An 18,942-nucleotide genomic window follows, 5' to 3' on the forward strand; every position below is an offset into this window, starting at 1 on the left:
CTTGAATTGCAATCAATAGTGCCTCTGTCGAAAAGACAGCAAACAATGCAGTCAAGTTGTTTTCTGAATACAGAGAGAGCTAAGCGCAGCAAAGAGGAACTCTCATTTCTGTTCGAAACCCTGCAATCATGCCTTGTATCTGGGAATTGTACAAACTTTCACTTTATACTGCACACATCACTGACCATAGTAATCATATAGAGCAAAGGAGGTTAAAAAACAAAGGTGAGCTTGGCAACCTGTGTTCATTATATTTTTGTTGTCCTGTCGTTTACTTTGTTAGCATAATTGCAGCCCCACAGTTCACTTCTATGAAGTAGACTTTCTGCTCTTGCCTCGGTAGTGCGAACAGCACGACTATGCAAATAATATAGCGTCCTAATAATATAGTAATAATAATAATTATATAGTGACTGTGAAGCAAAGAAAAGGGTCAACCGGCATGTGAAATGATTGAGTTTGATCAGGCCATATTTCAAGTTAGGGGCACAGATTTGTGATTTCAACACCCTAGAGGCATCACCTACCTGTATAGCAGAATTACGAGGTAATTTAAAAGCAGACATTAATGTGTTATTATGAAGGTCAAGCCAACCTAATGACATACTTGCGGTAACAAGCTGACAATTTTTTTCTAAACTGAACTTCAAGGAATAGGAGAAACAGTGCAAGTGGGAATTGTTTAAGAAAGCATAAGATCAATGAATGAACTAATGGCACACTACAGTTTCGAAACAGTTTCAAAATTTCTTCTTGCATTCATAACCAAGTGCTTGCTTATTCATCCTGCATCGCAAGTTAATGGATAGCTCCACTTTTGCAAACATCGTGAAATCGGTAAGCTTGGGTAACTACAAGTGGTTAATACTATTAGCAGCTGTCAGTTGTTTGGCATAACTTAGTTTTCCAATGATACTCTCACGATGCACTGTTTTTTTTTTTTTTTTCCCCAAAAGTTGCCAGCAGGCAGGTAGTGGATTGCCAGACTTGTCAAGTATGATCGCAACCATGCAAAACAGCTTTCACAATGTTTCAGATTTTAGTAAGCGCTTAAGGCTCAATTTCCAACTTGGACCCACACAAGTGTGGCCTAAACGGTCAGCAGTTTTGATCTTCATTGCCCACCATGCACACTTGCTGCTGTTGCCCTGGGCACAGAGTTGAATACACGAACATTACAAACCAGTGAAGCTACAAAGGAATCGTTTTGATGCTGAACTTTTTTTTTTTTCCGCCTTCAAGTAACCACTTCCGTGAAGTAATTCTACGTCAATAAGATATGTAGCTATAAATAATTACGTACACTGCCTCCCGGCAGCGAATACAAAATTTCAAACGTACCAATGGGTTTTTTTTTTAATTTTTTTCTAAACAGTAGGTGCGATCTTCGCCGCTCCAAGCCCAAATTCCGAACACAGCTTCATGCACTTTCTTCCAGACGAGACAGCCACTCGAGGAAAGCTTCGAAATGGCTGTTTCCGCTTCACTGTGCCCTCCCCACATACAATTGCTGCGTGCCAATCTACAAACACAGGCGTTTCTCGCTTCGTTTTATGGATGAGTGACGCACTTGGCCCATCGTACACGACACGCACACAGGCACGTAGAAACACGGCTTATTTATTTACAAACACGGGGGTTCCTCGCATCGGCTTATTAATGAATGGCACGCTTGTGGCCGATCGTACGAAACGTGCGCTCGCGCGCTGAAACACGGATTATCTACAAACACAGATGCTTTTCGCGTGGCTAGCGTGGCATGCTTGAGGCTGATCGTACTACACGACTATAGCCTCATTTGACACGACATGCACACGCGCACGTACACAGCTTGTCACACGCCATGAAGCTTCTTGGTGTTCCGACGGCAAGGCAGGTTGCTTCAGTTGTCACTTGCGACGTTGCACTCAGAGTATCACAAACGTTTACACATTTTATACGGGTGCGATCAAAAATCAGCTGACCGGGGATTGCCAAACCCACCGTAACAAGATTATCCCTCTCAAAGCGCGCCGTCTGTAGCTTGCAGTTTAGTTCATAATTTTACCGCTGTCGGTTAGCGCTGCATACCATACACTAAAATAAAAGAAACAGAGTGAGAAATAGTAATTGTTTCTAATTTTGAACCCATTAGCTTTTAAATAATGTTAAAATATTGAGTGGTGTCGAAAAGGCGTAATATTATAAATAGTAAGCCATTGGAGAAGTTAATAAATAAAAAAAGATGAGTGAGTAAGAGACACTTAACGGCCACTTGGCGAACCGGTCACGAAAAATGTGGTCGAAAAATGGGCTTGCGACGTAGGTGGGCGCAACGGCCGCGGCAGCCGCGATACAGCTTTGCTGTTTGGAAATACACTGCTCGTAAGCTTGTATGCTTGTAAGATGTACGGTTGAATCTGAAGATGGCCACTTTTCCCGGGCGCACGTCCAGCGTCTTCGGAGCAAAGTAACGACGTAAGGACGAGCGCGGTGCTGTCGTCACTAGCAAAGCCGGTGAGTATTTTGCCCGTTGGTTTGATTTTCCGCTCGCATTCCATTCTTGCTGGGCTCTAGGGTACTGGACGCAAAAATGAAAGAGCGAATCTGACACAGCGCATTGTACAAATGTGGAAATTACAGACTTTGGATCGCGCGTCGCGGAGTGAAATGCACGTGCAATTTCTCGAGCGACCGTTGTGGGCTACATTGAATGAGCAGGGATTGATTTTGACAGCGTATGAAGAATAAAAACGGAGAGGGCCACAGCTAGTTTACAGCGCGTATCTATTTATGCAGGAACATGAGTTGTTGCTTCGGGCTTCTTGAAAGACCCCCAGTGAGCGATTCTGAACACCGCGTTGACGATAGCCACATATAAGCCCCAAACGCGTACAACTCGGCGGCTTGTGAGGGCTCGTACTGAGAAGCAGCGTGCTAAATTCGACTCGATATAAGGTGAGGACGAAATATTTTGTCAGGACGTGAACTCATTTTCTTTATTTTGAAGGAATGGTGAGTCGGCTACCTCCGCAATGATTTTATGAAAGCGGTAGGTTTTCAATACAACTGCAGCTGGCACCAGCTGGCACTTGGTAACCGCGGTTACCAGAACTTTGTGTTTTATTTACTGCTAACATATTTCAGAATTCGTATGTTTATAATTGGAAAAATTATCCTAATAATCGTAGTAATTTCATTCATAGTATGCACCTTAGCATTGGCACGTGGCTGTGTACTATAAACTGACGGGTGCACTCTCGTGGTAATGATTTGTTGCTACACTACGTATATATTTATTTGCAAACACTGAAACATGGAATTCTGGGCTATGGGCAGGTTTACACGAGGCATTATACGTAGAAAATAACGGTAGGTGAGAAAAAGGATTATGACAAAGGCCTGAACCAAATGGCACAAAATTTAATTATGCATTCACCTTTGGAGATTAATTTATTTTAAGACTGTGCCAAACTAACATTAGTGTAGTGTGCTGGTTCCAGTTAACAAACTATTAGATTTTGCTAATCTCAAGAAAGTGGCATTTAGAGCGTAGAAAACTACTTAAGCAACTGCGGTAAGGTCTCGACAAATGCCTGGCACATACAGGGTGGCTGCACAGTTTAAAAGATCACTGAACAGGGGTAGAAGGGGAGCCTCAGATCTTAACCCAAGCCAACGTTTCGACAAGTGGATTTGTCTTCGTCTAGCTGCCCAAATGAAGACAAGTCCTCTTTATAGAACTGTGGCTCGACTTGCAAACTGAGGCATCCTCTCAACCTTCGTTCAGTGCTCTGGCACATACAGGGATACAAAAGAAAAAATTTACAGTTCAGAGTTTAATGCGGGGAAACAAGTTTAAGGCCATGCGGCACATTAGTAGTACGCCACGCAGCAGCCTGAAAATGTCTTGTAATAACCTCTGTGTGAATGTGAAATTTGAATTTCCTTGTAGGGAGCCAGTACTAATGCGTTTAACTATCTTGCTTGAGGTTAATTTTCTTTATCGACCCAGCACGTTGTCTCTCTGCCATACTGATATTGCTGCAGGACTAGAAAAACTTTATTGCCATATGAAATATACCTTTAGGTGCAGCTATTGCCTTGTTTAGTCTTATTTCATCTGACATAAAGGCAAAAAAATGCACCAATTTTACCATACATCTTCATGCAGGTGTTAAAACTTGGCATCTGATGGAGTCCGTCTCCCAAGCTTCATAGCTGGATCTTTGTGTAACAAAGACTGCAGGCATGGTTCATGCTGGAAGCTGCACTTTCCAGCCATTCAAGGTCTGCACTGCATGGATGCTACTTTCATTTCTGGGCACATCACTACTCCAGTCTGTAACATGGTACAGTGCCAGCTGACCTGACAGTGCTGTTTTGCTGGGTCATTGTTATTTGTACAGGTGTGTTATTGTGAGCCTCAATTGCATCATGTATGTTTACTGGATTAATATAGACATACTCATGTTACTTTTGTTAGGGCCATCAGCATGCTTAACCCGAATGCTCAACAGCGTGCCCTAAACTGACGCAGGCATTGCAAAGTGTTGGCCACTGAAGCTGAGACAAGGCCTCAGCATATTTGTGGTGGCTGACGACAGCTGGAGTGCAGTTTGATACAAGTTGTTTTCGACTTTCTGAGGGAGTGTACTCTTGACAAGGCTGTAACGCTGCAACTGCATTTTGCTCGTGTCTGCAGCCGAACATGTTACAGTTTGCTTATCTAGTCAACCTTACATGCTGTGTGTGACTGCTCGTGCTCCCTTTTTTTTTTTTCCTGCTTGAAACAAAGTTTAGGAAAGGAGGAGCGAATGTGGATTCATGGTGTTTATAAAGTTGAATGACAAATACATATTCTGGCTACAGTTCAGCTTTTTGAGGCCAAACTTCTTTATTCTCAGGTTCATGACTTCATGAGCTTTGATTCTAAACCTGAAATGTGCATGAGCAGTCACACATCATGTCAAATTTAAGCAAACTTCGTGTTTTCTGTGTGCGCATGTAATTTTCTTAGTGTGTAATTTTCATCTGAATACTCAGTACACTACAGAATGCTTGCACGTTTGGTGTTTTTCATGTAAGTTATTTATTGAAACTGAGGGGAAATAGTCTCTTCCCGAATAGTACATATCAAAGGTGAAACTATAGCCTAACAGAAAAACACACTCACATGGAAGGCAACAAGACACAAGGTTGACCAACAACTCATCCTTATTCCAGGGTGCAGACGAATATAAATGTGAAAGGGAGAGGGAATGTGGGGCATTATTAACACAAAAAAATGACGTGCGTGAGATTAAAAGCTAAAACCAATGTGAGGAAACGCGGCTGAAACACAAGCGCCGCGATAACAAAAGGGGGGGCGGTGGGTGGAACGGTGATGGCTGGAGACACCAATGAGAGCCAACTTAGTCAAGCACTAGGGTGCTAAAAACTTGTACAACTGTCCGAGGTATTTCTTCTTTTCGACGAGTGCCACAAGACAGTGCTGATGAAGATCCCCGTAGTCATTAATTGCCACCGCTTCCAGCGCTGCCTGCATTCACTGCACATTCTTGTTGTGGGCTCCCAATGCTTGCAGTGTTGAGACAAATGCCCCCCTCCCGAGAAGCATTGTTGGAATACCTTGCGTGCTTCTTTGCTCGTTCATTATAGCACCTACCAATCTGTTTTACGTACACTTTACCACACTAGATGGGAAACCTGAAGCCAACACCACTTCACAACCACGCATATCGCACCTGGGCACCTTTTCAATATTATTAACCTTTGAGCACATTAAAACGCTTAGGGGGGCATACATCTCAGCACTGCAAGCATTGCAAGCCCACAGGATCTGCCCACTGGTGCACGAGCTGACCTGCTTGGCTAGGAAGAGCACCCAGGTAACTCAAAACGTGCTGGAAGCAGTGGCAATTAATGACTATTAGCATGGCCTCTGTGGCACCTACTGAAGAAGAGCAGAAATGTCTTGGACAGTCCTACAAGTTTTTAGTGCCCTAGTGTTTGACTAAGTTGGTTTTCTTGTTTGTGCTTCTAGCCGCCCCAACCTCTTCCCCCCCCCCCTTTTTTTTTTGTTGTCGTCGCTTGTGTTTAGCCACATTTCTTCACGCATTGGTTTTAGATTTAATCTCTTCCAGGTTGGCCTTTTACAGCACCCATGTTCATACATTTTCTTCTTTATATTCTGCTCTTATCCTGCGGCATTGACTTCATTTATTTCATTGTGACAACTGAGTGCATTTTTCGTGTTAACGCCCTTCACTTCTTTATCCTCTTCCTTTTGCTTTCATATTCTTGTGCATCCTTGAACAAAGATTAGTTGTTAGTCAGCCTCATGTACTTTCGTATTCCTTGTGTCTTTTTCTGTTAGGCTATAGCTTCAACTTTGACATGAAACAACTAGCTCAGATCTAGATCATCCTGGAGTAGTAAATGTTCTGGCTAAAGATTTCATAATACTCAGATATTTCGAGCTGAGTTTTTAAAAGCTTAAAGATGACACCTTGAACTGAAAAAAAAAAAAAAAAACTAAATCGATAATGAATGATTTTGCAGTGACAAGTTCTTCATGCATAATATAGAAGTACAGCTCATATACATTTTTTTTTTTTTTTTTCAGAAATTTTAAAGGTTTGTATTATTTTTATGGACACTTAACTCCCTGACAACTTTCTTGTGTTTGACAGCGAAGGCTACACAAGAAAGGGAATGAGTCCAGCCTTTGTCTCCATGCCACTGACAGTGGGTTGTTCAGGGGAGAGGTGATGAGGGGAGGTTGAAAGGATGGTGCGGGTTTTTTGCTGTCCCGACAGTATGGGGGCAAAAGCCTATTTCTTTCCCTTTCTTGTGTAGCCTTCACTGCATAGCCACTGAGTTTTCCATGAATACAGTCGTACAGTAGTCAGAAAAATTCAAAAGGCTATCACATGATAGGATCTTTAACCCCTAGATAAGGAAATGGCTTTTGACTGTAGTAAATGCTGCAAATTATAAAAAAAACATTGAGAGGGTCAAGCATCCAGATGCATTCAACATGGAATGGCCATAAAGAAAGGATGTATTATTATTGTGGTTACTGCACTGTTCTGTCAGAATAATCTCGGGTTCTTCCTGTATGCATTGTAAGTGCACATTATTAGCTATGCCTATAGAAAAGCTGATACAAACCCACTGTGCATGGCATTTTCAAGCTATTAAGTTTTCTGTATCATTCTTGCAATGTGCCTGAGAGCCACCTTTATAACTGCAGGTGTGGTTATGGCTGGGCTGCTTGTGCCACTCAACACCGATTTGGTCCTGGAAATTGCTGGAACACCTTGGATGCGTGAAAGAGCTGCTGTCCAGAGCCTAACTGCGGAAGCCTGTTGCTACATTGCAGGCTCAACTACCATGGAGCACACCATGCCATTTTAGTCGACATATTCAAAAGTAAGTGAACTTTCCCAGTAGAAATTCTATTATACTGAATATATTTTCAGTATTTTAGGATATGTACTTAGTACTTAGATCATCTTAGCATGAGCCACTTTGGTGCTTTAAACCCCATGAACCAAGCAAGGCTGAATTTGAGAAAGATGGCTTCAGAGTATGAAAGAGCACTGAAGAAGGGTAGAGGAGAAGCCTCAGTTCGCAAGCTGAGCCAGTGTTGTGACAAGGGGACTTGTCCTTGTCTGGGTAGCACCATCATAACTAGCAGGGTTTAAATGCACTTTTGCCTCAGAAGAACGAAAGTTAGGGAGGGAGAAGAAAGAAGCAAGGCAAGGAGTGAGAGAATGTTTCCTCGAGGTATGAATTTATGAGCCTGGAACCGGTGAACCCTGTGACCTGAAAACGAAAATAAAAAGTGGCAGTAGCAGAAAAAGGTATAATTCAAGGTAGATAATGACTCAGCATTTAAAGCAGGTTTAAGGGGTACTCAACTTCTGACTTTTTTTTTGGGGGGGGGGGGGGGGGGGGGGGGAGGTTTTCGTAGTCCGGTTTGAGCGAAGGACCTGCAGATGCTCCCTTCGTCTGATGCGTGCATATGAGTGCATTGAGACAATTCAGTAAAAGCTTGGTAGGGTAGTAAAGGAAACAAAAAGATAGTGTGGCTAGATATTGTTAATTTTCGAAAGGAGCAAGAGAAAGTCACTGCTTGCAATGGAAGTCGGCATCGCAGTGTAGTAGCGCAGTCCCGAGTCCCATCGTTCCGTGCGGTGTGCGCCACCAGCAACGACAGGCATTGGCATTGCCATTGCATGACACATCTCCAGGGATTGTTGCCTCATGCTGTTGCGCCTGTATGCGCAAAAGCATCGCTGCCGCTCGGCGATGCCTCCGCTCGCCACTTCGCTGTAAGCGGGTCAAGCTCTTCGTGCACTTCGAGTCATGCGGCTTAAAATGAATGCATTTTGGTCGGGACCGAAAGATATTTCGAATAAAACGATATTGTTATAACGAGGGATTACTGTAGTGCAAATATCTCGAAAGGAAAATTAGAATTCCTTACATACATTCCCTCTGCACTATAGTTAGTAGGGACAACATCCCCATAAAGCATTAATTGTACAGTTTATTCTCAGCATGTGTAAAATCCACTACCTCCCCCCCCCCCCCCCCCCTCCCCCCCCCCCCCCCCCCCCTTCTTCAGACAACAGCAAAGCTGCAAGTGTTTTTCTAAACACGTTTCCTTGTCACCACTGCTTTGGCTCCACTTGAATCCTTTTCTTCAGATAATGTCTCGCTAGGCAGGTGTAGTCTACTCTGATTTGCTTTTTTTTTTCTATTGCCCTCTTCTGGAAAGCTCAGTATTCCCTTGTGGCCATATATCTTGTTAGATCTCTTTACGATGCCTGTCTGTATCCTTTCAAGAAACAGGTGTCATAATCCAACCTGCTTCAGGTGGTTATCTTGTAGCTTATCCTGCTGCTGCCACTCTTTATTTTCGTTTTAGGTCACCTTGTCACAGGTTGCAGGCTCATAGAAATTGATACCCAAGGAAATATTCTTTCACTTCTAGCCCTGCTTCAAGCTTGCATCTGTACAAGACATGGCAGAACAGAATTTGTCAAGGTACATGGGTGCCTTCAAACGTTATTAGCACTGTCTTGGTCTTTCTCATCATGCAAGTGGAAAGGATCGTCGCATGCCGCGGTTGAAGAGTTAATAAATGTTCGGTTTCCGAAAGACCTTTCCCAGTTTCGTGAATTACGTCCCGGTACGAATTCACGGGGGCCATCATGCAAGATTGGATGATATGAGTTTTGGCTTGAATGAATAACGAGGTAACTGCTGCTACCTTTTGCGCAGTGAATTCGTTGGTGCTCTTCAGAAGGATGACATTCTGGTGGTACTTGATTTTCAGAGTTCTTTCTAGCCCTCCCTCTTCCCTACCTGGCTTTTGTACAGAAGCAAAGGTGCATTTAAACCCTGCAGTAATGATTGAACTGCCCAGATGAGAAGTTCTCTTGTCAAAATATTGGCTCAGCTTGCAAACTCCAACTTGCCCTAGACCCTTCTTCACAGCTCTTTTATAAACCAACCAGCCTACTTACTTTAGCTTGCATAGCCATATACTATAAAAAAAGATGTTCTCTCTGTCAAGCAACAATAAATTGTGGATTGAGGTGAAGATGTTTCTGACATAGACTGCTGCACCACTGTCAGGCTAAGTTAATGTACACCTTTTGACCCTATGCAGTATTTTTGAACATCAGCTTCTGCCTAGTGCATGATATGGAATTTTGTAGGCTGTGCACTAGCCTTAACTTTGCATAATTTTGAGTGTCTGCTGCAATAGTCTAATGTGACTAGTGGTGGTGATCCACTTGGTCTGAAGCAGCCTGAGTTGTAATGACACACCTTGCATTGACCAAGGGGCGGCACCTAATGTCTGCTGGCTGTCTTGCCCGTGTGTGCAAACTGTTCAGCTATGGTATACAAAAGCACATAGAAAGTTCTGTTAAATTAAAACAAACATGGAATGCATGTTTGAAATGAACAATACCAAATAAAGAGGCAGAAGTGAACTGTTTTGTGACTATATTTCAGCAACCCTTTGGCCTTCAGTTATGACCAATACAATAGTTAAGCAATTAAACATACTTATGCAAAAAATATGGTTCACTGCATTTTCTACCTGTTATATCACGAGATGTAAGTTTGGTTTGGCTCTTTAGGTTTAATGTCCCAAAGTGGCTAAGGCTATGAGAGACACCATAGTGGCGGGTTCAGGAAATTTCGACCACCTGGGGCTCTTTAATGTGCACTGATATCGGACAGCACAGGGGCACCTTGCTTTTTCCATCCATCAAGAAGCGGCTGCTATGGCCCAGAAATAAATATAAAGTGCTAACCGCATGAGTGACACTTCACGGCGGTGGGCTGAAGGCGCGCTTCTTTGGGGAAAGGCCGCGGCGCTGTTCTAGATCAGCCGTCGTCAAACTGTTCTCTCTCATTCCTTCCGCGCGTGGCTCGAAAAACGTTGCGCATCAAATTGCCGAGGGTGGTGCGATAGTCTTTGGGGAAGGACCAGTGAAATTGGAGTTCGATGTACGATGCAGCTTCCCTATACTTTTGCATGGAGATTTCAAGGGGATATTCCACAAGTTTGATGGAACCATAATTCGAATTATCCTGGTTCAGCTCTAGTCATTATCTGCGAGTACTTGCCAAATCTACCCTATCCCATCATATTTTTCGTTATTCTCCTTTCGTTGTCTAGATCTGTTCTTACTGCCTGTCCTAAGTATATATATTCTTGCTACTTTTAGTACTTCGCTACCTATTGGTAAACTGCTATTCCTTCCCGAGGCTGTTAAACATTACTGCAGTGGGTTTTTTTTGCAGTGGGTTAAAATGTTAAGCATGGAGGTTGAAAGCAAAATGCAGTTTCTCAAAGCGAAATAAACTCAGGACTACAGAAATTGAGAGCTTGTTCGAGAGGTAGAAAGCGAGAGAGTGTTTACAGTTTACCAGGTTCGTTGACGCCGGCATTTTTGAAACTCGAAACTTGGGCTGCACTGCTGGCTGGGCATCTATGCAAAGCATCTACCAAGTGAGCTGCGCAGTGCTGCGAGGAGCCAAATTCTTTCAGCAGCATGCACACCGGTGCCAGCATGTTGCCTCTCCCCCATCTCCTCTGCAGGCCATGGTGTGGCTTATCAAGTGCATGCCTTTTAGAGGCTAAGTTATAGCCTTGACTCAAATTTGTGTGACCTGCTATCGAAACGTCTCCCCCCCATCTAAAGGGGTCCAATGGCTGAAAACCACTGTTCTAACATGCACAGTGCTACAGGGCTGTGTCAAAATGGAACTGCCATGTTTCATTTTGCTATTTTTGTGTACTACCACTTGCATAGCCATATGCAAGATCTATTTGTGTATGGCATGGGCTGATGAAGGAGAATTGAAAAGATACATGTGTTTTCTTTTTTTCAGATTGTCTGATGCAGTACATAGCAAAACATCCGAAAACAGATGTGCCTGATGAAGTACAAATTCAGTCATGCCGTCAACATCTGCGGCGCTTCTTCATTGAGGCCAGCCGGCAAGGACATCGCAGGAAAATCTCAGTTGCCGATGATTCCAATAAAGCTGGAATCTGAGCTCGACTTTCTATATGCTGCTTATTCAGTGCGTGCTTCAGTAGGTGAGCCATTTCTGCTGCTTCCTGGATGCACAGAAGCTGTAAGCTTGCATGCTCAGTATATCACTTAGCAGGTTAGCAAATACAGCATCGGCTCCTTAGCCATCAGGGAAAATAGGGGCACTACCAGCATTCTGTATTTTCTTCACCAATGAACTGTAACTATATGTGGTACACAAGATGACACACCATTCAGTGTGCTGTACCAAGGCCGGTCTCGAGGGAGAGCGCGCTTCTCTTCTCTTACGGCCTCACCTAGTGGGGTCTGTTTTGACCTCCCGCCGCACCTCGGTGGGGTCGCCACCGCCCCACTGCTGTGCCTCTGCTAAAGCCGTTCATGCGCAAAGGAAACGCACTCGCTCTTTGTCCAGCCCGCGTCAGATGCAACCGGCAGGTCCTGACATTTCACTCCTTTGGTTTATACAAAGATGCCATAATCAGCGTCTAAGATTTATCATGTACGAGGAATAAAATATAGTCAACACCCCTTGTCCTTCAACGAAGGACAAGCGGTGTTGACTATAATTCTTGTCCTCGTAGAAGAGTGTACATGAGGCTGCTTCTTTAGCTAGTTTCAAGATAGTGCAAGCGTCACACCCGAAGTCACTGATTAACTTATCAATGTATTCATCGAAGTAAGCTAAACCTGAATATGTGACAGTGGGTAATGGGATGACAGGAGATGCCACCACAATTCCTTCATTTCTTCGGTTACTGATTGCGGCCAAGCAGAAATGATTTCTTCGGCATTGACGAAAGCTGCCTTGATTTTGCTCCAAGATGAAACTTCCGTCTTGACAACGTGGTCAAGTGCCGCTGTTACGGCCCTTGCGTCTAGCATCTCGTTCTTTCCGCACATTAGCCTTGCTTTCCCTAAGAGAGCCTCAATGGGGTCGCTATTGAGTTTCCTGGTGAGGGCGGAGCCGACACCATTCCCCAGGAGGTATTCTAAAACTTGTACAGTAGACTCGTGATGAACAGAATTCCTTGAAACATTTCCTCAGTGAAAGTTCCCTTCTTTAATGCTTTAGAAGTTTCTTGGGTGCTTTATAAGCAAGTGAACTCGTTTGTCAGCCACTGCAATTGAGTATCACCAGCTGCGTCATTTATTAGCCTCTTTTTACCGCTTACAGCACAAGTGGTGTCATGAATATCAAACCATTCCTTTGTTTTTATAAGCATAATATGTAAAATTTCTTTAAAACAGCATTTTAAAATAATGTTTAAATACAACACATTTCCTAATATATAAATTATAATAACATTAAAAACTCAACCTTAGAGTCTACTTTGACTGTTATGCTAATACTTTATATCATGCAAGCATTATGCAACTCACATTATATTTTTATGAAATTATTTCCATCTTCGGTGCTATATATGGATGGTTTTGCATCTAGCGCTGAAAGACGGTTTTGCTGTTGCAGAGGAGTTGCTGTAATGTTAGCCTTGAAGAAGCTTCAATGTGATCACTGCTGATTTTTTTTTTTTTTTTGCATTTTTGTGCAGGCTTGGAAAAAATTCGGATTGAAATGGGCAAAAGTAGCTAACATGCCGCAATGTATGTCATATATGCTTCCGAGCGTCCGCTGAGCGACAGTGTTTTTTTATATAATGACTGTTCTCGTGTATAGTACACTGACGATAGTACACTGACGACATGCCGCTGCAGCATCTATTCCGTGTTCTTTCATTTTGGGCTGCACTCACCACGAAACCCGCGAGCGACAACATGAAACCAGGCAGAAGCCACCCGGCACCGCTGAAGCAGGTACGGAGCGAACAGTGAGCAGGTCGCGTGCCTTGCAGCGGTGGAGAGCGTAACTCGAGGAAAAACGTTCCCATTGCTCCCGCGGCTATTGAGGATGCCGGAAGAAAGAGCGCACTCTCTCCCTCGAGACCGGCCATGGCTGTACATACCTACCTTGCTATCCACCATGCACACCATAACGACCATGTAGTACACCATAACGACCATGCGCACCATAATGACCATGCACACCATAACAACGATGCCCACCATAACAACCATGCCCACCATAACGACCATGCACACCATAACAACCATGCCCACCATAACGACCATATGCCCACTACCATAATCCACCATGATCATGGTTCCATCATAACCACCATGAGAAAAATTTCCGACAGGGGTACCACGTGCCCAAGTGACATCCCCATTTGTCCCAACTGCAGAAAGCAGCATGAGGCAACGTTTTCCAGCTGCACTGCCTACCAAAAGGAGAAACTAATCTATAAGTACAAGATATCCAACAATACTGACTACAAGTCAGCAAAAGCTGCTTTAATTGACCAAAATCAAATCAGGAGTAGTCATCACAGAAAAAAACCATTGACGGGAAAGAAATCACAAGGACAGTCACAGAAAGATGATGCTGGTCATCCGAGAATTGATGACGTGGTTGAATTTCCTCCTCTTCCACAACATTCAGAGGTTCAACACCCATCTGTACCAAGCCCACAAAAAATTACTGTACAGCAGCCTCATTCGAGGAGTGCATCCCGGAACCGCTCATGCGAAACCTCTATTCGCAGAAACTCTGACATTTCTAGTTCCCAACTGTGCTCACTTGTTGAGGCTGTTCGTGCTTTTCTTACACCACTCTCCTCGCCGGTGGCGAAAGCCATCCTTACAATTCTTGATTTCATATCTCCTCTCCTGGCACAATGGCGGTAGCAGACAATCAGTCGTCTGCTCCACCCAGCGTGCAAGCCATCCGAAATAAGGCCACCATCTTTCAATGGAATGCCTGCAGCCTCCGCCCCCGTCTCTCTGACTTTCGACACTTCGTCTTCAAGCATCGTTTCCCTATAATTGCTATATCAGAATCTCGGCTTAATACTACAATCCGTCTCTCAGGCTACACAGTACTGCAATCAACAACTGGTACAGACCTCAGTAAAGTTCTTCTGGCTATCCGGAAAGACGTCAACTTCATCCAGCATCCCATACCAACTGATCCACATAATGAGTACGTTGCAGCCACTTTAAAGTGCATGAACATGCAGTTTACAGTAATTGCTGCCTACATACCACCTCGTGCTAATTTCAATATTGAACGCCTACAAGATATCATGCGAAGTACCCCTGTGCCACACATTATAACGGGAGATTTCAACGCACATCATCCTGCTTGGGGAGGCGTCAGATCGACAGCCAGAGGCCGGCAGCTATTCGACTTCGCACTTTCCAACAATTTATTATTTCTCAACGACGGCCAAGCAACTTACTATCAAGGAGCACGGTCCAGTGCTCTTGACATCTCCATGATCTCTGCTGATCTGTCAGCTTCAACAACCTGGTCTCTGGACATCGAGACTCATGGCAGCGATCACCTACCTACATATATTGAGGTTTGTGGCTTTTCTCTCGCCTCTCAGCGGCATAAAGTTCGCTACACGAACTGGGAAGCTTTCGCTGATGCCGTAGAAAAGCAGGATCTGTCGAACTTAAGTTATGACTCCTTCATTGCTGCAGTAGCACATGCTCAAACATTGCACACGAGAGTCCTCCACCTGCCAAAGGTGTACTCAGCTGTTGACGCCGAATATGAAAAACTTCGAGCAATACGTCGCAGAGCAGAAAGACGAGCGCGCAAGACACTTTCTAGAGACGATATCCGGACTTCTAGGCGAGCACAAAAACACGTTCAACGCCATTTGGACAAGCTAGAAAGAAGGAAATGGACATCTTTTTGTGCAAAATTAGATCCTAGAAAGCCACTATCTAAAGTGTGGAGTATTGTGCGAAGCTTAAGAAGTCAGCCTTCACAACTACATCCTTTCGAGTGCGTGGCTCTAAATGCCAATACTACTTGTCTTCATGTAGCAGAGACTTTCTGTTCAAAGATGATTGCTCCATTAGCAGCTCCTTCACTGCAAAATGTGCTCCCCACCTTTGTCCCGTCGCCCAACACTTCTTTCCTAGACGAACTGTTCACTATGGAAGAACTTCAAGCTGCGCTAGCAGTTACCAACAAAAGATCTTGCCCAGGGCCTGACCATGTTAGCTACACTTCGCTGTCGCGTCTTGAAAGAAAAGCCAAAACTCAGCTGCTTACCATCTATAACAACTCTTGGATAGCTGGCAGCCTTGTAGAGAGCTGGAAGACTGCGCGCGTAATACCCGTTCTTAAACCTGGTAAGCCATCAATTGATCTAAACGCTTATCGTCCTATTGCACTGCTAAGCTGTGTTGGGAAATTGATGGAAAAAATGGTTCATTCACGCCTTACCTGGGACTTGACGAATAGGGGAATTTACCCTTCATCAATGTCTGGCTTCCGAAAGGGCCGAAGCAGTATTGATAATGTTATTGCTCTTGCCAACTGTGTCAGGCGCAGCAAAGCTGAGCGGTCTCTAATTATTGCTGTTTTTCTTGACGTTAAAGGAGCATTTGATAATGTCACGCACGAGGCGATTCATTCAGCCTTGCGTTCAATTGGCATTGCTGGACGAATGTATAACTGGCTTTCTGACTATCTTCGGGATAGGACCATTTACATGTCAACGGATCAAGGTGACACGTCCTTACATCATGTGTCTCGTGGCGTTCCTCAGGGAGGGATTTTAAGTCCAACCCTCTTCAATATATCTCTTCTTGGTTTGGACAGGTCCTTGCCACCTACTGTTCAAATCTCCCTCTACGCAGATGACATCTGCATATGGTGCTCCGGAAGAAACAGGCGCATTGCGCATGCTCGGCTACAAAAAGCAATAGTTGGCATTGCATTATTTTTAAACAAGCGAGGTCTTGTTATATCTCCAGAAAAGTGCGCAGCAATTTCATTTTCACGACGTGATCTCTCCCGTTATGTACTGAAAGTTGCTGGCACTCCTATACCATATGTCAACCATCAAAAATTTCTAGGTGTGACCTTTGATAGGTCCCTTTCATGGTCACCACACGTTCAACAACTTAAGACCAAACTCTCTTCATACGTATCTATATTCCGTATGCTCTCAACGACCAGAAGAGGCTGCTCTACCGATTCCTTATTACGGCTTTATGGAGCACTTTGTGAAGGTCTTCTGCGTTATAGCCTCCCTGTTCTTCAAGGCCTCTCGCAGTCAAGCATTAAACTACTTGAAGCCATGCAGGCCAAAGCTTTGAGAGTGTGCCTTGGTCTTCCAAAAAACACTTCCACAGTGGGCACTCTGGCGGAGAGCAGACGTCTATCTGTAACCGTGCTGATACCGCAGGAGCTGCTTCGCGCCCAGCTGCGCTTTGCACGTGAACCTACCCACCCGTTTTCAGAGCAAAGCATGACATCACTCTCCAATCTACTGCCTGCGCAATATCAACGTGCAGTACTGTCATCTTTCCCACCATGGAGGTTTGCTTCATGGCAAATTTCGACAACTATACCTGGCATCAAAAGAAAAGCCCACACCCCAGGACCCGCACTTAAATACTTCGCCCTTGAGCACATCTGTGCACGCTACAGTCATCATTGCCACATCTATACTGATGGCTCTGTCACAGCTATTTCTTCATCCATCGGCGTGTGGATACCATCAATGCACACCACAATCTCGGCAACACTCAGTCATCGCACTTCAGCTGTGGCTACTGAGTTAACAGCTCTGAGAGAAGCAATTATATATATTCTACAACAACGCCCTGCAGCATGGGTTATCTTCAGCGATTGTCGCGCTGCACTACAATTGCTTAAATCATCAAGAATTCAGGAAGAGCTCGTCATTGACATAAATAAGCTACACACAGAGGCCTATGACCTGAGTCACAGCATTGTGCTAAAGTGGTTACCTGCTCACTGCGGCATCGCGGGCAACAACCTCGCAGACGCCGCTGCAAAAGAACTAAAAGATTCCACAAGGACAATTTCAATACCATTCTCACGAAGAGATGCAGCAAGACTTGTAGCAACTGAATCGTGGCGATTGCAACGCTCTCTGTGGTGTGACCCGAACCATCAATATCGACCTCTACACCGAATAGATCCCACTTGCGTCTTTCGAATTCCTCACAATTTGAACAGGTGGCATCGAAACTGTCTACACAGAATCCGCTTAAATGTGTCATACACAAACTACTTCCTACATAAAATAGGCATAGCGAGCAGGCCTCTGTGCTCTACATGTGATGTGTGTGAAAATTTTGAACATTTGGTAACCTCCTGTCAACGGTTTACTGCACATCGCAGGACACTGCGCAATAATTTAAGCTTACCTAAAGAAACAGCCTTGCGCCTTGAACATGTCCTGGGTCCTTGGTGCGACGGATCGTCTGCTGCGCGAGCTACCAAGGCCTTACTAACTTTTCTGAAGGACACAGGGTTGATTAATACCCTTTAAAACTCATCTGTGTGTGATTATGTGCGTGTGAAAGTTAGCTTTTCTTAAGGACACAGGGTTGATCAATACCCTTTAAAACTCATCTGTGTGTGCTTATGTGCGTGTGAAAGTGTGCGACAACGATTCTTTTTTTTTTCTCATTTATTTCCCCTTCCCCTCCCACACTCTGTCACCCTCATCCCTCAACCCTCATCAGGAGTAGCATGCTAGGCTTACCACCAGGCAGACATCTCCTGTTGCCATTAAAATATCTCTCTCTCTCTCTTGACGACTCTTCCTGTAGTTACGCTTCGGATGCCATCGCCCGCGCTGATGCCGCCCGCCACATTGCTCGAGACCGGCTTGGCGCGTCTCAGTGCTCACAAAAGCGTCGTTATGACCTACATCATTGTGACGTCCACTACCCTCCTGGTTCCCTCGTGCTTCTTTGGCTTCCGGCCCGCCGTGTGGGGATGTGCGAGAAACTTCTGCCTCGCTACGTGGGTTCTTACCGCGTCCTGCGGCAAGTCACCGATTTGACCTATGAGATCGCCCCTCTACAGCCCAAGCATCTTTCCACAACCACTCATCTAGAAATCGTGCACGTCGCCCGTCTGAAACCATACAATTCAAGTTCTCCTATGTAGGCAGCACCGTGACGGTGCTTCTCCCGCACGGGGAGTACTGTTACGGAGCACAGTATCGAGATGACGACGACGCGCTGGTGTGATGTTCTGAAGAAGACAACGCTCAGGCTAAGCTGGGTTCGTTCTGGTGGCGAGTGCTTCTGACAGTCAACTAGCGGTAACCGCTGTGTACATTTTCCTTAACAATATATACTGAAGAAAGCGTTCCAATAAAGAGAAGTAAGATGACATCGCAAACACATGCCATGACTATCGAGGAACGCGATTTACTTTTCTGACAGACTCAGCAATGAATTCCCAACGCACGCAGTCGCATTCTGGCGAATCAAACGTGTCTCGACTATTTCAGGTATCCAACGA

General features: G+C 44.6%; 1 long non-coding RNA gene across 2 annotated transcripts; it reads left to right on the forward strand.

Annotated features, from left to right (window-relative positions):
- The first annotated feature begins 1,019 nt into the window (after nucleotides 1-1,019).
- LOC146189275 (uncharacterized) lies at nucleotides 1,020-11,579 on the forward strand. Of its 2 annotated transcripts, none has more exons than XR_014707644.1 (4): nucleotides 1,020-2,496; nucleotides 4,154-4,388; nucleotides 7,238-7,416; nucleotides 11,407-11,579. It is a non-coding gene; the product is annotated as an uncharacterized LOC146189275 (long non-coding RNA). The 2 variants fall into 2 exon arrangements; XR_014707643.1 differs by having other exon boundaries at nucleotides 2,203-2,496; nucleotides 4,154-4,269.
- The last annotated feature ends 7,363 nt before the right edge of the window (nucleotides 11,580-18,942 follow it).

This window comes from Amblyomma maculatum, chromosome 5 (genome assembly GCF_055883805.1).
Source record: "Amblyomma maculatum isolate TAMU_Amacu chromosome 5, ASM5588380v1, whole genome shotgun sequence".
In the NCBI taxonomy this organism is placed as follows: Eukaryota; Metazoa; Arthropoda; class Arachnida; order Ixodida; family Ixodidae; genus Amblyomma; species Amblyomma maculatum.